Consider the following 24,727-nt stretch of genomic DNA (forward strand, 5'->3'; position numbering starts at 1 on the left):
TTATAAGATTGAAATTTTAATTGATTAGATTTCATATTTACAAAATTATAAATAAAATGTTAAGTTTTCAATAAATAAATAAGATAAAACTACTAAATAAATAAATAAGATAAAACTACTAAATTTTAGCTAGGATAATTTCAAAAATACTAAATTATTTTCTAAGATATAAAATCTGAACCGTTAAACTTTTAATCTAATTGGTTGAGATGGGAAGTGGATGGAAATAGAGAGGAAAAAAAGTGGAGAGACTCTTTACCCAACATGTGTTGAATTAAAGATTCCTTTACGTTAACTAACAATGGTATCAAATTAATTTGGTAGTTTATGTTTTAGTAGATGAACCAACATGAAATTGATGAGCTGGACAAATGGGCTCTGATTTGATTTTTGACTATTTTATATTCAATTCTGCCCCAGGGGCATCGATGTAATTAGCTTGGTCACGTGTGTGTGTGTGTGTATTCTGAAAGGTGAAAACTTAGCATCTAGACTGTGGGTAATTTATGTCAAATGATACTTACTGTGGCATTTCTATGGTCAATAGTGGCAGATTGACATTTGCGATGAATGCGGATATGAATTTGATGCCAGACTTATCAGCAAAGTTGCGTGATCTTCCTGTCAGGCCATGTTTTGCTGTAATGCTGGCATTTGCAGAGCCTTTAATCCCAATATGATAGTAGCTATACACCTTTGAAGTTGTCATTAATAGTGAATGAAATCTGTATGGGTTGTTTGATTTCCTTATGCACTACATGATTGGTTTTGGCTTGGCCATTTTCTATTTCCTTCTGTATACGTGGCTTGCTATCAAAACTGAAAATTGAACTTGGTAGAGAAGACAGGAGGTGTCCGTCTAATTATTATAGTTAATCATACTAAAATAAAATGAGGGCTTGATTTAGTCTTTTGAATGTATACTTAAAGATAATCTTCTGCGAAATAAATTCAATCTGTGGTTTAAATTTTTCAGATACCCTTCAAAGGTTTCTTCATTAAGAATTCTAGCATTTTAAGGTGGGGTCATTGGAAAGCAGCAAGCCAGGCCGTTCTACTCATAGGTATTTGTTTAATCTTCTATCATTTTCTTTTAATCTATAACTTATTGATTGCCAGTGGCATGTTTACTTTATAGTGAAAGATGGGTTCTTCATTCAACAGAAGAATATGCAGAGAACATAATTGCTCAAGCTGGACTCAAGAAGCCATCAAACACAACACTGAAAAAAGTGGCTAATGAGCTTTTCCAACAATTTCAAAGCACAGGACTCGACATATCTCAACCCCCTTTTAAGAAAGTCCATAGATGGTCAATATGTAAATAGGAGTCCCAAGTGCACTGCTAATTCTTACAATTTGGACATATATGTCACATATCCAATATTTGATAGGCTTGGATTGGACTGTCTCGTGAAAAAGAATTGTGAAAAGTGCATGTTTGGATTGAGGAGAATGGGAGAGAAAATTTGATTTAAATGTTTTTCCAACTTCAAATCTAACTCAAATCTTTCTTTCTTCTTCGTTCTTCTTGACTCAAGCGTACCATTAAGTCGATATTTATACAAGTTCAAATCAACATAACATTTTTCTTACGAAATCCAAATCTGAAGCATTTCCCTGTGCGAATTTGTGCAGTTCTTGAGTATGTGTGTTGGAAAGATAGAGAATGGTAATAGTTTATTTTTGAAGACCGTGGATTGGAAGCATGCAAAATGTGAGAAATTTTGATAACTTAAAAGTTCACTTGTTAGTTATAAAAACACGATATAAAGAATCCATGAAGTGAACTTAGTGCATTTTAAATTCCTTGCATTGTGAAATCCCAATGAAAAAGTCCTGAGGGCATTACAAACAGAGACTGATTCGCTTTTCTCTTTGACAGGCTCTTGTATCGTGTCCCCTGAACATGAGAGACTCTTCTCCTCATATTGTCCAATTGCTAAGGAAGGCCACCACTTTTTACCTTTTACTCTTAACATCAGGAGCAAGATAGAACATCCAACTGCTCAATGTTCATTCATAAGTACAACTCCCATGAAATTGATTGCCAAGAAGGTGGTGTGCTTTCAGTGCTGCTCAAAACCTATCTTCTTCACATTCTGAGATTCTGTTAGTCCTTTAAAAGTTGAGTTTTTCAGTAGATATTGTAAGACAATAACTTTCCTTCTTTCTTGAGTAAAATTCTAGCTATTTGGGATTGCGCTAGGATGTAGTGGCATCGCTGTTGTAGATAGTTTACTGGTGTCATGATTACGGATTGTAAAAACTTGATTCACTTCTTCATTAAACTGTGGTTACTTACCATGGATAGAGATTCTCTTGTTTTATACTTGAGAAATGAACATAAGACTTTGAAATTTGTGTCCAAATTTTTACATGTTGAGTAATTTTCTTACCTTATTAAAGATTTTTTGTAACATCTCACATAATTATATCTATATATGCGATGTACTTCATTTAAAAATCCATACGTATTTCTAGTATTTAAAAGAGGTTATAATTTCAAAACATTTTTCTGATGTAACTTAACAAAATAACTATTGAAGTTTTTTAGTCATGGCAAATAAAAATATAACATAGCATGTGCTTGAAGAGTATAGAAGGCTTTACGGCTCACTCCATCAGTGTCTTCCCTTGATTCCTTCTAAATCCTTCACATGAAAATGTTAATATAAGGAATGAGATTTAACGTCTTAGTAACTACTAAAATTCTAATCTATACAAGCAAACCATATATGACAAACAAAAATATGATTTTATGTGTATGTATATATATTTGTGTATGAAAATCACGGATGTATACATTCAACTTAATTTCATTTTCAATTTAATAATATACCAATATCATTTTCTAATATACTAAAATAATACAATATACGTCCTCCCTTATATCACCATCTACCCTTATACCGCTGACTGGAGCCATAGACTAACACATAGTCCAATAAGAACTAATCTATGTTGCTGAATTATTCCAAGTTCACTGAAACTGGAGATATATCTGGCCAAAGATATAGAGTTCAAGTTTGGACTATGGCTCCCCTTCTTTGCAAATAAAATAAGAATGCGTCATATGTTTCATAGCTCCAATGGATTTCCAGCCAAAGAAAAACATGGAAGAAGGAGCCTTGACAAGTACCATCCACTGTGCACTAAGTAATGGCATACCACATGGTAATTTTATATCTATGCAAATTTCCTTCTATCTTTAGCCCAACAATACATATGTCATATGCAAATAATGTTACATTAGAAGTAAAATAGCAATAACATTTTTGTACCATTTAACAGCAACTTGGTATAATTCCATAGCTATCAATATATTTAAATATTGATAATAATTAATAACAATAAATCTTAGCAAAATAGAGTAACATATCAAAACATTTATTTGAAAAATTAAAATATTATATTTCAATATGATATAAAATTAGTGAATCCATAATATGATCATACATAATTCACATGTACATGAAAAATTTTTCAAAGTTACCTACTGTTCTTTAGCTTACAAATATTCACACAATGATTATTTTAAAATTCTCAAGAGTCTACAAAATTGCACATAAATATTTATTAATATATAACAAACCTATTCTAAAATTATTCTAAAATTCTAAGACTACCTTCTAAGCTAAAATTACAAAAATATATTAGCTCTCCTAGATCTAGCTATTTATAATAGATACAATATTATTTTGAAAATAAAATTTTCATATAAGACTATTTAAATTTAATAACTTAAATAAATATATTTTTATTGCCCAAAATCTAAATATTTTATATTAAAATTCTCAATTTACAATTTTTCAAGCCTTCAAAAATTATTTCAACAATAGATCTTTAACTTATTCAATATTTAAACCGATTAAAACATCAATAATATATGCAATAACTCAAATAAATTATTGAACTTAAATTTAATCGGTAAAAACATTTTATATATCTTTGAATAACAAATTTTTCAACTAAAATCTTAATTTAAAATTCTCAAAACAATCATTAAACAAATATAAACTAATTAAAATTCCTTAATAATGTATCCTTAAATTTCTACAATTATATATTGTCAAAACTTTATATTTACTTTATACCCAGGCGGTAAAATTTTCACTAAACTTATAATGAAACTAATAATATAAGGCTCTAAATATATAGAAAATACCCATAAATAAAATTTGATAAAAAGAAGTATATTTGTGTATCTAAATGATCTTTAAAGCTTGTATTACCCTTCAAAATGTTAATACTTCTACTTCTCTCACGCTCTCTCTTCCTGCTCCTTGCTCTCCTTCTCCCTCCTGCTCTCCTGTTCTCTTCTGCTCTCTCTTTTATTTTATCTTTGCCTTTTTAAGATATTTAACATACTCGCATTTACTCCTCTGCCCTTATTTTTCTTCAACCTACACCCCCTCCATTTTTTTTTTATATTCAACTGTGTCCTCCCTCCTCTTCCTTCTTCAACTAATACTCTCCATTTTTCAACTTCATTAATTACATCTTCCCCAAATTCTTCTTTCATTTAATACAACTCCCCCTTCCCCCATCTTTTCCACCGAATTCGGTGGAAAAGATATTTTTTTTAAAAAAAATAAAATATTATTTTATTTATATATATTATTACAATTTTTTAAAAAAATATAGTATGTTACAATTCTTTCCATCTAAAAAGGATTTTGTCCAAAAGAGAAGAATTACTTCAAGCAAGTACAAGTATACCACAACATAATTACCAAAACTAACACAACACTAACTCTTCCTAATTAAACAAGTTAGGAAAATCACGCCGCATTCACTCTTTAGTTTCCTAGGTGGCATCCTTAGGAGAAATTCCTTTCCAGAAAACCTTAAGTAACCGAATAGTTTTATTCTGAAGTTGCTTATCCTTAATGTCTAGATTGTGTTCAGGTTCGGGTTTAAAAGTAAGATTCTCTTGTAACTCGATCACATGAGATGGATCTGGGTGGTACTTTTTGAGTTGTGACACATGAGATAAGTAAGATCCTTAAGTAATCTTCTCTACGATAGAACTCAAAAATAAACGATTGATCCTCAATTTCAATAATCTACAGATCCTCATGCTTCTCTAAGTTCTAACCCTTCCTGATCATCTTGATCACCATCAGAGCATTGAAACTCTTTATCGTCATCATTCTTCCAACAAGCACACCACCGTATAACTGCCGATGATTGCTCTTCTTCCAAATCAACTCTACTTCCTTCCCTTTCCTTCTCCTCGCACCACTTTCACCACTACACTGCCCTTCCACACCGATCTCCATACCTCTCCAATTGGACACTCTTTAGTCACTGTTGTAGTAGGCGACAGATTGCGCACACAGAAACGACGATAACCATTGTAACTAACTCTCACCGGGGAGAGAGAAAAAGTTTTCACACAGGAGAGTAACCAGTGAAAATATTTTTAAAAACTATTATTAAAATATTCTATAAATTAATTTTTTTTCAATTATTGAATTTCATTTGTTTATTTTTAAAAAATATTTTAATAATAATTTCTCGACATATTAAACATGAACTATCTATTTTTTATGAGATTTTAAGAGAAAAAGGAGAGAGTGAGATATTGAGAGGATATAAATTTCTTTTATATGTAAACTAATTCTCATGACTATACGCTTAGATTTAATTAATTCAGATTAAATTAAGTCAGACTAAATGAATGCAAAACTCTTCAAATAATAACAAATTTTCTTACTTAAGGTTAAAATCAAAAGCATGCTTAAAAAAAGGACAAAGAATTATAAAAACACAGAAGTAAATTATTGAGTTTTTTTTTTTAAAATCAAAATATCGAATTGTTTGCGTAATTTTTCTTCACCTGTATATAATATATTTTTGGAAAAATTAATCTTTTAGTCTTTTAACATTTAACTCATTTACAACTTAATCCTTCAATTATAATTCGGTGCGACTCAGTCCCTGAACTTTTGACTCATCTGTGACTCAATCTCTTATCTTTTTAATTTTTATATTATCATCCTTATCATCTACAACTCAATCATGACTCATCTTATGTGGCTCCAACTCAGCTCCGCGTCGCATTTTTGATTAAATTTAAACAAAAGAATGAAGGACCAGAGAGGACGAAGTGGAGTTCCAGACTTCCAGTCACTCGTGATGCTGATGCCAATGGGCTTCAAAGCTTCCACTAACCTCTCCTCTGTGTTCTTTGCGATTATGCTCTGCACATCTTTATAAAAAGTGAATCATGAGACCCGATCACTGAAGGTGTGCACTGATTGCTTCGTCAGGGTCCGGCAGGAGGTTTGATGCTAGTTGGAAAATCGGGCACTTCATCGAAGAATCAAGTTTACATCGAAAAATTGATACATTTTAGTGTCTTTGTAGAATCAAGAAGAGAGAAGATAATTTTTTGTCACCGTCTGGGATTTCTGCAGAAATAATGAAGGCTGCTGAGATAATCAGTAGAGCAAAAAGGTTAATTTTATTTTCCCGACATTGTTTTTGAGCTTCTCTCTTTCGCTAACAAGTTTTGTTGCAAGGAGATGATGTCTGCTTGTGATTATCCATTTAATTTGCACCTGTGATTTGTGATATGGACGAGGCATCATTACTGATTGAATATGGATTAAAGGAGGCTTCATATCTTCCGGTTGCAGCTTGCTTGCAGGTGTTCCTTAGAGAGCTTCCTAGTTTAATCCATAGTCTAAATTTTATGAGGATTTTTTTGTAGTCCAGAGGGTAGAGAGATAGATTAGCTATGGCAAGTTTTTGTTGGATAGCCTTAAATCGCGGGTGGCTTTTTTCCAAGCTCAGGCACCTCTATTGTCATTATATCTCGACGCACGTCCAACGAGGTGCCATATGTAAGCGCAAATGTTGGGGTTTTGATTCAGAAACTTCTTGTGAAGAACATAAAGAAGAGCTTAGTGGAAGCTTTGAAGCTCACCATCGACTGGAACTCCCTTCCGTCATCTCCTCCAATCATTTGTTCTTTTGCTTAAATTTTATATATATAAAAAAAACCCACATGGAGCTGAGTTGGAGCCACATAGGATGAGTCATAGCTGAGTTATAGATGATAAGGGTGATAATAAAAAAAAAAGATGAGAATCTAAGTCATAAGCGAGTCAAAAGTTCAGAGATCAAGTTGTATGGAATTATAATTAAGAGATTGAGTTATAAGCGAGTTAAAAATTAAAGGACTAAAAAATTAATTTTCCTTGTATTTTTAATCATTTGTAAACAAAAGAGTTGAAAATATGTTGTATATCACTGAAAAAGTTGCATCTATTTTCACCTATGATTTAAACAAATTTCAATTATAAATTTTTGATTACGAATTTTTTAGCAATTTCTCCATCCTAAATAATAGGCAGAATAAGTTGCTAAAAAAAACATGAGGTAAAAATAAAAACAAAATTATGTTTAGACGGTCTGCTATAAACGGTCTACATGTGCCCAATAATCCGAATGGCGGGAGGGAGACCCGTCCGTTACTGCCTTATCTAACCAGAAGGCGGGGAGCAATTACTCTTTCTTATTACAGTTATTCCATCTTCCCGATGGCTTCTTCCTTTTCTCCCCTTTCAAACACCTTCTCAAACCTCTGGTAGTTTTCTTACCATCCTCAAAATGATGGCTTCTTTACAGCCTTCATGGGTCTCTTCATTGAAACTCATCTCCCCTGCAAAACCCTCTCTTCTCCTCTCCTCCCCCTTTAAGCCCATAAAAGTTTTCTGTGCTCTTAACCCTGAAAATGTTGAATCTTCCGAAACCACGCCCGAATCTCAGCCCGAACCGGTTGACCCTGTGAAGCTCGCTTTCAGCAAAGCCAAGGCGTACAGAGAATCGCTGAAATCGAACTCTGATTTGAAAGTTGAGCAAAACATTGCTGCGAGTTCGGTTGAAAAATCAAACGGGAATGACGGGTTGAGTTCGGGTCAGAATTTTGTTGATGATGGTGGGCAGAAGGAAGTGCCAATGTCTCTGAAGATCGCAATGGAGAAAGCCAAGAAGTATAAGGAGAGAGCGTGGTTGATGAAACGGGTCAAGGTAATTCTACAGGCATATCTTGTGCTAAGCAGAAATTTCTTGCATTGATGTATTTAATTCAGTATATGGTTAAAAATTGAAAGCTATGTGTTCCACTGTATGTAGTTTGCGCTGAAATGTGTATTTGAAAATTGAATTGGTTCTTAGGATTGCAGGGATGGAATGGAGGATCTTCAAGAAGTAATATTGTGGATAATAGTGTTGGTAAGAAGGGACAACTGTCAGTTTCGAAAATGGATTTCATGGGACTTGAATTTGCGGATAAGAAAAATACGGGGGGACTGCCACCTGGATTGGTTCCAATTTCTGACTCTTTCTCAAGAAGTGATATGCCTGAGGTGGAGCTGATTGTTGGGGACACGAGCAAGTTTGATGCTGCAACAACAGCTCCCAAGCCTGAGAAAACTGAGGAAGATGAATCAGATCTTTACAAGCCAAAAGTTTCTACTTGGGTTGTCTTTGCTAGACCCAGCAATATTTCAAAAACAGTATATAATATTTGATACTGACATTCAGTTCGCTTGTTCAGGAATTGTTGTATTTCTCAATTTGCCCTCCGTTTTCCACCCCAAATATATTGTGTGTTTAATTATTTTTTTCGGTGTTTTCAGTACGTTGGATGAAGAGTGATACGTCCTGGGGATGCGCTAGAGACTGAAGAAGAAAAATCTGCTAAAGAAGAACGAACAAGACAATTACTTGCGGCCTACAAGAAGGAAATTGGGTTAAATATTGATCCAAAGATAAAATCTGAGTGTGAGGAGGTAAGTTTAGATAATGGCATCTGAAGTATTTCAACTCTTGCCTCACTATCACTGGCTAAATGGATTTAATTTTTTTGGTTGACTTACAAAAAATAAGATGTAGACTTCATTTGTTAAATAGTTTGGAGAAATTCATGTCAATATGACTCCACACATTCGTAAAAGAGAATTCATGAAAATCAGAATCAAAAGGATATCTTATGACATCCAAATTTTGCATTGCAACAAACTTCTACTGACTCAGTCTCTATTTTTGTTCTATGGATTTATTTGTCCACATCTTGAGCTGCTTATCATGACTTTGGAGCATAATTATGCCAAATAACATAATGCTTACAGGCGTTGAAGGAAGGTGACTCATTAATGAATGCTGGAAAGCTGAGAGAAGCATTGCCGTTCTATGAAAAGGTTATGGAGAAATTAACTTTTAAGGTAACTGCTACTTGCTAAAACTGAAAGAAGTACAAGTTATCTTTTTGCTTAGTAAGTTTGTTAATCTCCCTCTCGAGTTCACTAAATATAATGAAAACGAAAACTTCTTAGATTAATCATGTCTCTGCAGAGTGAGCTGCATGGATTAACTGCTTTGCAGTGGTCAATTTGTCAAGACTCCCTCAGCAGGTATATGTAAAACTCCCACTGAGTTTGAATTAAAAAAATAAAAATAAAAATAAAAAACTTGAATTTACTGGATCAGCATTATTCAAATCTTTGTGTTATATGTGTTTAATCCAGCATCTTTTGTTTCTTCATTCGAGAATTAAAAAAGGTTAATTTATTTCAATGACTAGTACCTATCTTTATATTTCTCTTCGAATAATACATAACTTGCCTCTATATTTTTCATGTTCCTTTGCATGGAAAGACAGTGCAAGCACCAAATTCTTTTATTTAGATACAAAATGTTTCAATGTGACAAAGGATATATACCTCCAACGCATGCTCATAATTCCAAAAAAAAAAAAAAAAAAGAACCTAAACAGAGCCTCTCACATCATATTTGAAATTCAATTTAGTTGTAACACGTTGGTTAGAAGAAATCTCTGGATATTTTCATTATAGAGAGAACCGGGGCTGTCTCTTCGTGGAGCAGTCTTTTATTCAAAAGGAAAATGTTATCTACCAGACCTCCTTATGCCAAAAAAACATAATAATTACATTGGGAATACAGAGATCTGACCCAGAATTCAAACCTAACCAGGCATTGATACCTTGGGGTTAAGTAAGGTTTCTCTAAAGCCTTGATGTGTGTCATTCCAGAAATAAATCTTTCCCATCAAAGCGATGTAATTTAAGCCTCATTGAGGGAGATAATGCCAATTCCCAGGATTTTCTACCTGATGGGAGGAACAATATATGGCCAGACAAAAGCTCGAGATATTGAATGTTAAGGATGTTGCTGATTCTGCATACCAAAAGTCTCCTAGCTATGATCATTATATCACATACCATCTATTGAATAAGAGTTGCCTTTTTTATTGCCTTTGACTCTGTCATAACTAGGATCATCATTATTTAAATCTTATTTTGGGGCCATAATAGCCTCTTGATTTGAAAGCCTAGGTAGATGCTCTTTACTTTTTTCTCTTGCCTCGTGTAACAACTTGATTAATTGACAGGTCCAATGAAGCTCGACTTATGTATGAGAAACTCCAGTCTCGCCCAAATCCTAAATTGAGCAAGAAAGCAAGACAGTTCGTGTTCAGCTTTCAGGTAATATTTTGTTCCACATGAAAATATTGCTGCTGTTTTTTTTTTTTTGGGGGGGGGGTGGGAGGACAGGAAAACCCCATATTTGTGAGATCATATTGACAGAACTGGGACTCAATCTTCTCCCTCTCTCTTTTTATTTCAGTAACAATATATATCAGGACTTCTTAAAGTAATTAGATCTAGGGAGAAGTATAATCAAGTCCCAAGGAAGAAAAATAATTACTGAAAAATCCTAATAACAATCTAAGCAACATGTAATGACAAATTTCAGAAGGGAAAATGACAACTTCTGGGATTTATTTTGTAATTATTTTTCTTCTGTGGGATCTTATTGTAATTCTCCCTTAGATCTATTTATTTTACCTCCGAATCTCATGATGCATAGTTATACTTTCATATATTGAAAATTAATAAGAATTAACTGGTTATAATTAAATAGTATTTGACAATGCACATATTAGCATGCCCTGACTTCTCCACCTAAGCCCGTCACAAAAATAGGAAAACTTTTGTTTTGTACACTTGTTGCCATGCATGATGGTTTAAATCTTAAAACCTGGCAGGCTATGGAAATGATGAAGGTGACAACAGGATCTCCATTTTCATGGAGCACAGGCTACCAGAATTATTTTGATGCTTTCATGGAAAGCAAGTCTAACTACCCTTTACAAGAAGACCTCAATGTGCAAGAAAGGGCACTTAATCAAGTTCTGCCCTATCTTCTCTTTCTCATTTCTCCTATCTTCATGGTAATATTTGTTGCCCTGCAGAAGAGAATTTTTTTTTTTTTTGGGTATATAGACAACTTCTCTATTGTATATATATGTCACGCACACCATGTCTTGTTTCATAGTTGTGAGCTTCCAGGGAAAGGAGAATCGGTGTACTGTTCATTTGTATCACTGCCTTATACATACACTTAATAAATACTGTTAACCCACATCTGTACAAAAAAAATACAGCTGATGCTTGCAGCTACTTATTACTATACATAACTACCTCTGTCACCTACTCCCTATAATAATTTTGGTGCTGTTATGGAAGTGGAGAAGTTAGATCTTCTACATTTCATGGAGTTTAAGAAACAAGTCTCAGCGGTGTAGTGTGAATGTTGATCTAACCCAGTTAGTAGAATAAGACTCGTTATTATTACTTGCAATTTGTGAATAATGTAGCTTACTATAAGTTTTTATTTGATACTGATGACGACTGATGATTCATCTTATCAGCAGAGAAGAATGGAAAATTGCTGCTGCCACATTTGGTTCTTGAAAAAGATAGTGTTATGAATATGGTTTATTTGGAACTTGCAAAAGCCTGTTGCTTAAGTTCACACTTCGAATCCATATAAGCTTTTGATACATATATGTGTGTGCGCCCGTGTGTGTGAGTGTGAAGATCCGAGTTTGCCCTAAGGCAAATGTATAGCCTCCTATTTGGACTGCAGTTTTTTTTTTTTTTTCTCTTTTTGGGGAAAAAAAGGCAAAATGAAAATATATTAACTCATGAAATGTTTACATATGATGGAAGAAAACTGAATGAAAACTGAAATCAATAAACTGTGATAAGAAAAACTGATTGGCATTTGGCGACATATATGTCAACTTTAGAGAATGTCGAGGCCATGAGCTATATATTCTCTAAAGTGGACATTAAGAAGAAGAAACATGACTTGTATTTATTTGAAGCTTAGTAGATGGCATGAATTTGGTGCTTTATAAACATATTTTGATCGTTCTCATCTCTTGAATGAGTTTGAAATTTGTAGGCACTTTGAGATGTCATGGATATGATTAACTAACTAATTGGTAAAGATGGATCTCAAATCTCACAAGGATGTAGAGAGTCTCCGAAATTCAACTTTATCTCATTTTTATTTTATAAAATAAATTACATTCTTACTAAAAAAACATATTGTCTTTTTTTAAATAATTTAATCCATTTTTAAATCAGTAAATTTTTTTACTAATATCTCTTACTATACAAATGAATTACAATTGCAGTATTTCAGATCAACAATATCTCATATTTAATACTCATCGGGTTCTTAATATATGACTTAATTATTGAGTCAATTTTGGTCCTAAATATAAGACTTATTTCTCATATTTATCAATTTTTCCTAAATTACCTCTGTGGATATTCTCTTAACCATAATTAAGTAGAAGAGGGAGGGATGATATTAAGAAAGATGATTATGTTATTTTAGGAAAAATATGTTATATTTCTTATAATTAACTAACTTACCTAATTTTCTTAATATAATCAAATTAGTTAAATAGGTCTTATATTAAGGATTGGAGGAGTATTTACTTATATAAAAAGTATCAAACACTCATTTCATTATATAAAAAAAATATAAAAGGTTAATATTCTCTTTAATCTTTAATGAAGTTAAATTTCGAGATTAAAAACTGTATTAAATTTTTTTTACATAAATTTATATAATAAAGATATATAATTTCAGGGTATGAGGCGAGGAATCTCCATTGAATAGTAAAGCACAATGCAAGATCGCTTTCAAGTCTGTGCTGTGGTGGATATGTTCTTGCGTGGTTGACGGGATGAAGATGATAATGAAATGATTAATACGCAGTCCAAAACACTTCGAAATGTCAAAGAAGTATAATAATGGAATGAACTGGGAACTCGAAGTCTTCATTTTGATCGATATTTTGTAGCGTGGTTGACGGGAGGATAAAAAGTGAACGCATTTTGCCATTTTCTGGCCACACTCACAAAACCCACAAAGTCACACACTCCTTCCATTGCAATAACCTTTCCCACTCTCGCATTTTCATCACGTTCTTTTTCGGTTTGCATTTGCACAAGCACAACATCTTCATCTATGGCGGGAGCTTTCGTCGGCGGTGCTTTTCTTTCTGCTTTTCTTCAGGTGGCTTTTGATAGGCTGGCTTCTCGGGATGTTCTGGACTTCTTCAACAAACCAAAATTGAACCAGGCATTGCTCAATAAGTTGAAGTTCGTCCTGTTATCCATCGATGCCGTGGTTGACGAAGCAGAGCAAAAGCAGATCACTAATCCGAAGGTGAAGGACTGGATTGATTTGGTTAAAGATGCCGTGTTCGATGCTGAGGATGTCTTGGATGAGATTGATTATGAATTGTGCAAGCGCAAGCTGGAAGCTGAACAAAAGGGTCGAAGCAGTGCTATTGGCAAGGTACGAAGCTTCTTTAGTACTCCCGTTAGTTCATTTGAGAAGGAAATTGAATCCAGGACGAAAAATGTCCTTGAAAATCTGGAATATCTTGCATCTCAGAGGGACATATTGAGATTGAATGAACGTGATAGTCGTGGTGGATTGAGAACTGCTATACCAGATAGATTGCCAACTACATCTTTAGTGGATGAAGCCGGAACATATGGTAGAGATGATGACAAAGAAACCATCATTGAATGGCTTCTGTCAGAAGAGTATAACAACCAACTATCTGTGATTTCTATAGTGGGTATGGGTGGTCTGGGTAAAACTACTCTTGCCCAGCTCGTATATAATGATAGAAGGGTGATGGATGGATTCAACCTCAAAGTTTGGGTGTGTGTCTCTGACGAGTTCGATGTGTTGAGGGTAACAAAAACAGTTTATGAGGCAATCACTGGATTTAAGGATGATACCAATGATTTAAATATGCTTCAAATTAAATTGAAACAACAACTAACTCAAAAGAGATTTCTCCTTGTTTTAGACGACGTGTGGAATGAAAATTACTTGCTATGGGAGGCCTTGCAATCACCATTTAATCATGGGGCTCTAGGAAGCAAGATTTTTCTAACCACCCGTAGCGGAAAAGTTGCTTCAACCATGCGTTCTGCTAATATACTTCAATTGAAGCCATTATCAGAAGGAGATAGTTGGTCATTATTTAGTAAATATGGATTCCATGATGGAAATGTTCATTGTGCAAACTCCGACTTTGAAGAAATTGGTAGAGAAATCAGTAAAAAATGCAAAAGGCTGCCTTTGGCTTTGAAAGCCATTGGGAGTCTCTTGTACACAGAATCATCTCGTGAGCAATGGAATGAAATTTTGGAAAGTGAGATATGGGAGGACAAAAGCAATAGCAAGATTCTCCCTGCTTTGAGATTGAGTTATTGCCACCTCCCCTCTCATCTCAAAAGATGCTTTGCTTATTGTTCAGTATTTCCCAAAGATTATGATTTCGATAAAGAGCATTTAATTCAGTTGTGGATGGCTGAAAATTTTCTGACATGTGCTGATCAAAGCAGAAATGGGAGAGAAGTAGGAGAACAATTCTTTCATGACCTTTTATTGAGGTCACTTTTTCAACGACCACTAGCAGATGACACTCGTTTCGTCATGCATGATCTTATTAATGACATGGCAAAAGTTGAATATGGAAAATTTTGCCATAGGTTGGAGTTAGATGATGTAAATAAGTTGACAGAAATGACCCGCCACATTTCATTTTTGAGAAATACTATTAATACATTCGAACGATTTGAGGTTATATACAGGGCTAATAAATTGCGCACTTTCTTGCCTCTATCTATGCAAGGTCATAGAAGTACTAGCTATAACTCCATTCTTCACTTTATATCTGGCAAGTTTACTCACAATTTGCCATCCAAGTTCACTTGCATGCGAGTTTTATCTTTGTCTGATCTTTTCATCTTGCAGTTGCCTGAATCAATAGGAAATCTCAAACATCTACGTTATTTGGACTTATCAGGAACTAAAATAAGGAAGTTGCCTGATTCAATATGCCAACTTCATCATTTGCAAACGCTAAAGTTGTGGCGTTGTAGTCTTTTGGAAAAGTTGCCAATGGATTTTCATAAACTCATGAATTTACGTCACCTTGATTTTCGTGAAACTCAAGTGAGAGAGATGCCAAAGCAATTGAATAAATTGAAAAAACTTCAAGTGTTGTCATCATTTATTATAGACAAATCTGGAGAGACCAACATTAAATATTTAGAAGGACTTGATCTTCACGGATCCTTTTCTATCTCGGGATTGCAGAATGTGGCTTCTCCCTTGGCAGCTTTAGCGGTCAATTTGAGAAGCAAGATACACCTAAAAGAGTTAACATTAAAATGGTGCATAGACAACGAAAGATCACCATATGACAAGGATGTGCTGGAAAAATTCCAACCGCATAAAAATTTGAAAAAGCTATCAATTGGCAACTATGGAGGTATTGAGTTTCCAAATTGGCTTGCAGATCATTCGTTGTCCAATTTAATGTCCCTGGAGCTAAGGCATTGCAAATACTGCATATCCTTGCCATTAATTGGCCTCTTTCCATCTCTTAAGTCATTGTCAATTATGGGGTTTGATAATATTGTAGTTATCGGTCCAGAATTTTGTGGAAGTAGCTCTAATGCTTCATCCCTAGAAATCTTGAGGTTTGGAGATATGAAGAGCTGGGAGGAATGGAAGTGTGAAATTTTGTCACTAACTTTCCCTCATCTTCAAGAGTTGAGTATACAGGATTGTCCCAAATTGAAAGGGCAACTTCCTCAACAACTTCCTTCTCTAAGGATGCTGGTAATTTCCAATTGTGAGAAGCTTTTGTCTCCCATTCCATGAGATCCATCTCTAGATAAATTGGTTCTAAGAAATTGTGGAAATGAGCAATTGGAAAGTCTTCCATCATCTCTAAAAGTCCTTGACATTTCTGGAGGCTTCAAAAATTTATTATCAGTTGACAAAATTGAGAATGTCATTGCCAATTGTAACCTCGAAAAGTTGAAGTGTTCTGATTCTCCCCATTTAGAATTCCCATTGTGCTATTTTCGTAACTTCATTCTTGAAATGGAGATAAGAGGGAGTTGTGACTCTCTCAAGTCTTTTCCTTTGGATTTCTTCCCGATGCTTCACTCATTGAAGTTGATTGATTGTGATAATCTTGAATCAATGTCTATTTCAGAGGGGAATCATTTTTCTCTAGCAAACTTGTACATACGAAAGTGTCCTAGATTTGTACGTTTTCCTGAAGGAGGGTTTTCAGCCCCCAAACTAGTATTATGTTGCATTGAAGAATTGAAGAATTTGAAATCATTGCCAGAGAAGATGCGCATTTTCTTTTCCTCTCTCATATATCTGGTAATAAGATGCTGCCCACAAGTGGAATCATTTTCAGAGGAAGATTTACCACCAAATCTCCATTATCTTGATGTCTTGGAATGCCCAAAACTTGTAGCCGCTCGAATGGGGTGGCATCTGAGTAGCCTTACTTCACTAAGCCACTTAGGGATTGGAGATGCAGATGACGAGTCTCTTCCTGATATTGGACTACTTCCGCCTACTATTGCTCATCTTTCGTTCCATAACTGCCCAAATCTTAGATCTTTGGAATACAAGGGTCTTTGCCACTTATCCTCTTTGGAAGTACTAGGATTTCGTGGCTGCCCTGAACTCCAGCACTTTCCAAAGGAGGGTTTACCCAATTCCCTTTGTACACTACGGATTATGGGCTGTCCCTTGCTCAAAAAGAAAATCCAAAAACAAAATGGAAAATATCGGGCAATTATTTCTCACATCCCTTTTATTTGCATTGATGATGAAGGAGTACCACTGTTAGGTGACCTTCTCACTCATGAAGGCATCAGTTTTCCCACTAATGCTATCCATTCCGCATTCACTCAATAGGTATATATTCACTTCTTTTTTAAAGTTTCAAGTCATGAACATAATTTTCTTTCCTTTGCCTATGCGTTTAAGATTGAAAGATTTGCTAAATTATCTGAATTTCAAATCATAAAAACTCAGCTTTATTTGTTTGTTGCGCAAGTGCTGCACATGATGGTGGTTCCCAACTTTCAATAGTCATGCTTATTTGGTTGGAATTCTAAATCGTAAATATATATATATCTCCCCTTATGTTTGCACTAACTTTATTTATAGATTTGCTTGTTTATATGAAATTTTTATTTTTGTAGATCTTAGATAGCAAAGCTGCATAAAATGAACATAATTTCTTTAGTCAAGAACCTCCGTTGCACTTCAAATTCTAATTAGGAATCATGAGTATTATTTTGCTGCCGGCTGTTGTTTTTGCTTCAAATTGTTAAACATGGCCAATGCTTCAGGTATTTTTATTAGGTATCTATTCTGTTTCATGTTTCTGTTTTTAAAATTTTGAACGTTGAATAATGGAAGAAGATCTCAACTTGCTTTTGAAAGGTTCTTAAAAACCGAGGATTTTCAAAGGAAATAACTATCAATATAAAATGCTTGTCTCTGTTTTTAGTATGAAGCCTTATGAGAAATTGAAGAGGAGAAAAATGATTGCAACGCTTTATTGCTTTTATCATTTGTCTTATAAAATAGGGTAAGGGTTGTCTTCACTTCCCTTCCCCTCCATTTTCCATTCACTTCTCATCTCAATCACAAGATTAAAATTTTAATAGTTTAGATTTCATGTTTATAAAATTAAAAATAAAATGTTAAACTTTCAATAAAATAAATAAAATAAAATAAAACTACTAAATTTTAGCAAGAATAATTCAAAAAATACTAAAAATTATTTCATAAAATTATTTTCTAAAAAATGAAATTTAAACTGTTAAACTTTTAATCTTAATGGTTGAGATGGGAAGTGGACGGAAATGAAGAGTAAGGAAAGTGGAGAGACTCTTTACCCAGCATTTTTGTGATGCATTAAAGGTTCCTTTATGTTAACTAACAGTGATATCAGATTAATTTGCTAGTTTATGGTTTAGCAGATGAACCAACATGAAATTGATGAGCTGGACAAATGGACTATGTATTGACTATTTTTATATTAAATCTGCCCCAAGGGCGTCGATGTAATTAGCTTGATCACGTGTGTGTATGTGTGTTTGCATTCTGAAATGTGAAAACTTAGCATCTAAACTGTGGGTGTTTTATGTCAAATGATACTTACTGTGGCATTTCTATGGTCAATGGTGGCAGGTTGACTTTTGCGATGATTGCAGATATGAATTTGATGCCAGAGTTATTAGCAAAGTTGCATGATCTTCCTGTTAGGCCATATTTTGCTATAATGCTGGCATTTGCAGATACTCTAATCCCAGTATGATAGTAGCTGTACACCTTTGAAGTTGTCATCAATAGTGAATGAAATCTGTATGGGTTGTTTGATTTCCTTATTCACTGCATGATTGGTTTTGGCTTGGCCATTTTCTATTTCCTTCTGTATACGTGGCTTGCTATCGAAATTGAAAACTGAACTTGGTAGAGAAGGTAGGAAGTGTCTGTCTAATTATTATAGTTAATCATACTAAACTAGAATAACGACTTGATTTAGTCTTTTGAATGTATACTTAAAGATAATCTTCTGTGAAATAAATTCAATCTGTGGTTCAAAATTTTCAAATACCCTTCAAAGGCTTCTTCATTAAGAATTCTGGCATTTTAAGGTGGGCTCATTGCGAGAGTAGCAAGCCAGGCCGTTCTACTCATAGGCATTTGTTTAATCTTCTATCATTTTCCATTAATTGATGATAACTTATTGATTGCTAGTGGCATGTTTACCTTACAGAGTTACAGTGAAAGATGGTTTCTTCATTCAACAGAAGAATATGCAGAGAACATGATTGCTCAAACTGAACTCAAGAAGCCATCACACACAACACTAAAAAAGTGGCTAATGAGCTTTTCCAAGAATTTCAAAGCACAGGATTGGACATATCTTAACCCCCTTTTAAGAAAGCCCATAGATGGTCAGTATGTAAATCGGAGTCCTGAGCGTACTGCTAATTCTTACAACTTGGACATATACGTCACATATCCAATATTTGGTAGGCTTGGACTGGAGTGTCTTGAGAAAAGAATCGTGAAAAGGGCATGTTTGGATTGAGGAGAATGGGAGAGAAAATTTGATTTAAATATTTTCCCAACTTCAAATCTAACTCAAATATGTCTTTCTCCTTCATTCTTCTTGATTCAAGCATACCATTAAGTCGATATTTGTGCAACTTCAAATCAACAAAACATTTTTCTTACAAAAAACAAATTTGAAGCATATCCCTGTGGGAATTTGTGCAAAATTAAATACATATTGCCTGTATTTAATTTCTATTTCTCATAACGCTAATGATCTCAAGTTAGCTCTTTTACCCATTTTGTTTTCATCAGATACATTGTAATGTAATTATATTATAATTTTTCATAACGAATAAGATATTAAAATATGGTTTAATTTGCGGTATAAATAAATGTTATGTGGATGACATATTGTCAATAATACAATTCTTCACGTATAGTCTTCATTTCTTTTGGCTCCACACACACACACACATATCGAAGCCTTTGATAATCAACTCTTAACTTCTATATATTTAATAGATCATAATGAATAAATTCACAAGTTAAAAAAAATAAATCTAGATATTTGAAGCATAATTTAAATTAATGCACAATGCATCTAAGCAGCATAATGAAATTCACAACACAAATGAAGCCTCCCTGAATATAAGCTCCGGTGCCTTAATTAGCAAAATTTTTGAGGTTGTGAATTCTCTTATAAGTTTTGTAATATTTATGTTTTTTGTGAATATCTGAATTTGAGTTGTAAATCTCTGAATCTTTGTGTATATGTAAAGACTACAAAAAAAAACAGCTCATTATTGATGGAAAATTATTCCGTCGCTAATTTTTAACGGATTAGCCAAGGAATTTTTGTCTGTCACTAATCAGTCAAAAAATCTGTCAGTAAATATTTAACAACGGAATTAACGATGGAATTTTTTTTGTCAAAAATTTCCGTCGCCATTCCTTCACTAATCCATCACTAATTTTAAATTTCATTATTTTACATTATAATCTTACAACAATTTATATAATAACATAATTAAGAATATAATGAATTAAATATATTTTTAATTGTAAAATAAATTGAAATATTTGTGGAGTTGGTGTTAATAAAGGTATCATCATTCATATCATCATTAGGTATATATTGGGAGTAGAAAGATAATTTTTTAGAAAATTTGTTTATATTTCATTAAAATCAATTCCTCTTGATTATTAATAATAGTTAAAAAAATATAATAAGGATATTAATAACTTTCTTATACAAACTGATATAAGAAAGAAATAATTTTATCATATTTACAATATATTGAGAGATATAATATATAATAGAAATTCAAAACCAAAAAAGGAATTTATGTGAACACAAATTAATATTGAAGTGAATTTTGAATTTCAATCATTAAACAATGAAATTTAACCGCAATATAATTAATACCCATAATATAGATTGATTTTAGTCTTCTATAAAAAAAACAAATGGTATATATAAAGGATTTTAAGAAAATAAATTACATAGAATGCATACATATACAAGTAGGAGAATATTATTTATCATAATCTATTCAAATAATTTAATTTTTTAATAGAATAATTTATTAGATTTTATTATAGTAGTTACTTTTTGAATAACTAGATTTTTTACTAATTATAAATGGTTTTCATCAACTATATAAAACACATATAGATAATATAATATAATGTAATATATATATAATTAAATTGGACATCTTATCAATGATAATTAAAAAATAAATTTTAAAAAATATTTATGAAAAAATTATTTATGATTTACAATTCAAAATTTGTGTCATTAGAAATTAAAATTATATTAAAAATATTTTTTTAAAAAAATCAAACATTATAACATAAATAGTAAAACAGATATTTAGAAATTATATTGTCATTAAAATAGTTATGATTAAAATTATCATATAGCTTATTTTTAGTTTTTAATAATATATATGTATATAACATTGTTTGTGTAAAAGAATATTATATATATATATATATATATATAAAATTTTGCATAGTAAGTTAACAGGTTCATTATAGCCCAATTGGTAAAGCTGCACGTACGCACAGATGAAGTCTTAGGTTCAAGTCATGGAGAAGTCATTTTGAGGAGGAATTATATGATAGCCACATATGGTCTCACAAGGTGACATGTGAGGTGGTAGCACACGTGGTAGGTAGAAGTGAGGTGGTAGTAACCTGTGGCAATCCTTGCTGAGGATGCAAGGATACATGGAGGTGGTCGACGAGTGTCGCTAGTGATGATGTGGTGACTGGTAGAGGCGTCACGTGAAATTTTATTTTATTTTTTCAAAAATTAGGTTAGCGACGGAAAAATTCCATGGCTAATTTGTGACGAAAATTTCTACCATTAATTAGCGACGGAAAATTTCCATCAGCAATTAGCGATGAAAAATTCCGTTGCTAATCCGTGTGTAATTAGCAATGGAATTGTAATCTAATTAGCGATAAAGAAATTAGTGACGGAATTATAATCTAATTAGCGACAAAGAAATTAGCGACAGAACAAATTCTGTCGCTAATTCGTTCGTTAAATAAAAAATTCCGTCACAAATTGCATATTTTTTTGTAGTGAAACCTCCCACTGAGTTTGAATACAAAAAAAAAAAAACTTGAATTTACTGGATCAGCATTATTCAAATCTTTGTGTTATATGTGTTTAATCCAGCATCTTTTATTTCTTCATTCGAGAATTAAAAAACGTTAATTTATTTCAATGACTACTACTTATCTTTATATTTCTCTTCAAATAATGCATAACTTGCCTCCATATTTTCCATGTTCTTTTGCATGAAAAGACAAAATGCAAGCACCAAATTCTTTTTTTAGATACAAAATGTTTCAATGTGACAAGGGATATATACCTCCAAAGCATGCTCATAATTCCAGAAGAAAAGAACCTAAACAGAGCCTCTCACATCATATTTGAAATTCAATTTAGTTGTAACACGTTGGTTTAGAAGAAATCTCTGGATATTTTCATTATAGAGAGAAGCGGGGCTGTCTCTTGGTGGAGGAGTCTTTTATTCAAAAGGAAAATGTTATCTACCAGACCTCCTTATGCCAAAAAAAAAAAAACATAATAATTACATTGGGAATACAGAGATCTGACCCAGAATTCAAACCCAACCAGACATTGATACCTTGGGGTTAACTGTTAAGTAAGGTTTCTCAAAAGCCTTGATGTGTGTCATTCCAGAAATAACCTTTCCCATCAAAGCGATGTAATTTAAGCCTCAGTGAGGGAGATAATGTCAATTCCCAGGATTTTCTACCGGATGAGAGGAACAATATATGGCCAGAGAAAAGCTCGAGATATTGAATATTGAGGATGTTGCTGATTCTGTATACCAAAAGTCTCCTAGCTATGATCATTATATCACATACCATCTATTGAATAAGAGTTGCCTTTTTTATTGCCTTTGACTCTGTCATACTAAGATCAGCGTTATTCAAATCTTATTTTGGGGCCGTAGTAGCCTCTTAATTTGAAAGGCTAGGTAGATGCTCTTTGCTTTTTCCTCTTGCCTCGCGTAACAACTTGATTAATTGACAGGTCCAAAGAAGCTCGACTTATGTATGAGAAACTCCAATCTCACCCAAATCCTAAAGTGAGCAAGAAAGCAAGACAGTTCGTGTATGTATGAGAAACTCCAATCTCACCCAAATCCTAAAGTGAGCAAGAAAGCAAGACAGTTCGTGTTTGGCTTTCAGGTAATTATTTTGTTCCACATGAAAATATTACTGCTTTTTTTTTTTTTTTGGGGGGGGGGGTGGGAGGACAGGAAAGCCCCATATTTGTGAGATCATATTGACAGAAGTGGGACTCAATCTTCTCCCTCTCTCTTTTTATTTCAGTAACAATATATATCAGGACTTCTTAAAGTAATTAGATCTAGGGAGAAGTATAATCAAGTCCCAAGAAAGAAAAATAATTACTAAAAAATCCTAATAATAACTTAAACAACCTGCAATGACAAATTTCAAAAGAGAAAATGACAATTTTTGGGACTTATTTTGTAATTTTTTTTTTGGGATCTCATTGTAATTCTCCCTTAGATCTATTTATTTTACCTCCAAATCTCATAAGTTATACTTTTGTATGTTGAAAATTAATAATAATTAACTGGTTATAATTAAATAGTATTTGACAATGCAGATATTAGCATGCCCTGACTTCTCTGCCTAAGCTCGTCACAAAAATAGGAAACCTTTTGTTTTATATTGTTAGAATAAAATGACAATGGATCGAAAACATACTGGGTCGGTTTTCGAGTAGGGTCGTCAGATCTTCTTAACTCACACTTAAGCTAGACTATAAAAATCTAAGCTTTTAAGTGCATAGCAGAGCACCTCGTTGCAAGAAAGAAAATAAGAGAGAGAGAGATTTATATAGTAGGAAAGCTCTACTACTGGAGTGATTTGAACTGATGAGGGGAAGCCTCTATTTATAGCCTTTTGTTAGGGGTATTTTGGGTAGCCAAAAATATCCACTAAGCCCATCAGATAAGATATGAGATAAGATATATAAATATATCCTTATCTTATAATATTGTGATATTTGAATCTAAATCTAGAATCAATCACAATCAATTCTAAATATATATACTTAATATATATTTAATCCACACAATATAAATTAATTAATTTAATATAAATTAATTAGATTTATATCGTAACCAATTAGATATGATTTAGGGTATTTGACTAAGTTAAACATATCACAATATCGCTTGGATATTTGACTGGTATATTCTCTTTATATCCGATCAAATAATCCGGCCCATCAAGGGCGGATCCAAGCCCAAAATCTAACATGTATACTTCTTGCCATGCATGATGGTCTAAATCTTAAAACCTGGCAGGCTATGGAAGTGATGAAGGTGACAACAGGATCTCCATTTTCATCGAACATAGGCTACCAGAATTATTTTGATGCTTTCATACAAAACAAGTCTAACTATCCTTTACAAGAAGACCTCAATGTGCAAGAAAGGGCACTTAATCAAGTTCTGCCCTATCTTCTCTTTCTCATTTTTCCTATTTTCATGGTAATATTTGTTGCCTTGCAGAAGAGAATATGAACAGTTTTTTTTTTGGGGTATATAGACAACTTCTCTATTGTATATATATGTCACACGCACACCATGTCTTGTTTCATAGTTGTGAGGTTCCAGGGAAAGGAGAATCGGTGTATTATTCATTTGTATCACTGCCTTAATAAATACTGTTAATAAACACTTAATAAATACTGTTAACCCACATCGTACAAAAAAATACAGCTGATGCTTGCAGCTACTTAATACTAGACATAACTACCTCTGTCACCTACTCCCTATCATAGTATTGGTGCTGTTATGGAAGTGGAGAAGTTAGATCTTCTACA

General features: G+C 33.2%; 1 pseudogene; it reads left to right on the plus strand.

The window, feature by feature from the left end:
* Positions 1-7,626: 7,626 nt before the first annotated feature.
* Positions 7,627-24,523, plus strand: LOC114716404 (uncharacterized; annotated as a pseudogene).
* The last annotated feature ends 204 nt before the right edge of the window (positions 24,524-24,727 follow it).

This window comes from Neltuma alba, unplaced genomic scaffold, assembly GCF_004799145.2.
Source record: "Neltuma alba isolate B1F8T4 unplaced genomic scaffold, ASM479914v2 tig00002069_pilon, whole genome shotgun sequence".
Taxonomy (NCBI): domain Eukaryota; kingdom Viridiplantae; phylum Streptophyta; class Magnoliopsida; order Fabales; family Fabaceae; genus Neltuma; species Neltuma alba.